Genomic DNA, 1,472 nt, shown 5'->3' with positions numbered 1-1,472 from the left:
AACACCATAGTTAGCCAGAGAATCGATCTTCATAGACAACACCTTTAGTTGAGCAGTGATAGTTGTAGCTGTATACTATGGCAATCTCTGAGTTGGATACTGATATTCATTAGCAGCCATCAGTTCAATTAGATCATAAGCTTCCTCATAGCTCTTTACCCATAATGCTCCACCTGATGCTGCATCAAGCATGTGTCTTGACTGTGCTCCCAAACCATTATAAAAGCAATTGATGATCATCCAATCAGACATTCCATTATGAGGACACTTCCTCAGCATCTCCTTGTAACGATCCCAAGCTTCACACAAAGATTCTCGTATTTGCTGCACAAATTGAGTAAGAGCATTCCTTATTGCAGTTGTCTTCGCCATAGAGGAAAATTTAGTAAGAAACTTCTGAGCAAGATCCTCCCAAGTAGTGATAAAACTTGCTGGTAGAGAATGTAACCAACACTTAGCTTTATCCCTCAAAGAGAATGGGAAAAGCCTCAGCTTTATGGAATCTTCAAAAATATTGTTGAACTTGAAAGTGTCGTAGATCTCGATGAAATCTCTAATATGCATGTTGGGATCTTCCGTTGGAGAACCCCTAAACTGGACTGAATTCTGTATCCATTGAATCGTGTCAGGATTGATTGCAAAGGTATTAGCTGCGATCGATGGTTTGACAATGCTAGATTGAATGTCTCGGTTGAGAAAAATCCATCAACTCTTTTGTTGGTGCTGCTGGATCTCCCATTGTAATGAGTACCTGAAACACAAACAAGTAAACTGTGAAAGTAAAATAATCTGAGTCAGTGAACTTTAATGACCACTGATGATAAGCACATAAACTAAATTTAACACTGAGTCCCCGGCAGCGGCGCCAAAAACTTAATAGGAAGAAAACATGCGCTAAAATTCATGCAAGTATACACGTTCGCAAGTAGTATAAGATATAAATGAGATTCGTACCCACAGAGACTCTTTTGGTTAACTTTTGAATATGCAGTTATGCAACAATGGTATGGCAATTGCTCAATGCTAAGACAAGTAACAATTTGTGTTGATTATACTAATTAAACTAGCAAACATTAACTAAGAGAATAAGAGTGATTGAATTAACTATATGAGATAACTAACTTCATTACTACTCCATTCAAAGTCATTGTTCTTAACCTTAGCATGCAATGGTGATGACAACTAATCAGATAACACGAAACTAGTAATCGTCAACTTTCGTTGTACAAATACCCTACTACCAGACATCCACAAAAGAGATAGAAGCTGAATAGACACCAATTATGTTGAGACCCTATATATCTATAGAATTTGACAACATAAAGGTTTAATGAACAAGTTATCTATCACGATTACATAGGGCAAGTAAGATGGGTAAAATTACTTATGAATCATACATAATAAATACATGAACCTATGCTAGCATGGCAAGTTCTAAATTTCTATATTCATTGTCGCTTCAATAGAGATTA

At 36.5% G+C, this 1,472-nt stretch overlaps 1 non-coding gene across 1 annotated transcript; it reads left to right on the top strand.

Moving 5' to 3' along the window:
• Nucleotides 1–250: 250 nt before the first annotated feature.
• Nucleotides 251–357, top strand: LOC141722003 (small nucleolar RNA R71). The gene has a single exon (XR_012575041.1). It is a non-coding gene; the product is annotated as a small nucleolar RNA R71 (small nucleolar RNA).
• Nucleotides 358–1,472: the final 1,115 nt, after the last annotated feature.

This window comes from Apium graveolens, chromosome 4 (assembly GCF_009905375.1).
Source record: "Apium graveolens cultivar Ventura chromosome 4, ASM990537v1, whole genome shotgun sequence".
Lineage (NCBI taxonomy): Eukaryota > Viridiplantae > Streptophyta > Magnoliopsida > Apiales > Apiaceae > Apium > Apium graveolens.
The sequence above is the reverse complement of the archived record's forward strand: the minus strand, read 5'-3'. Positions and strand labels throughout refer to the sequence as shown.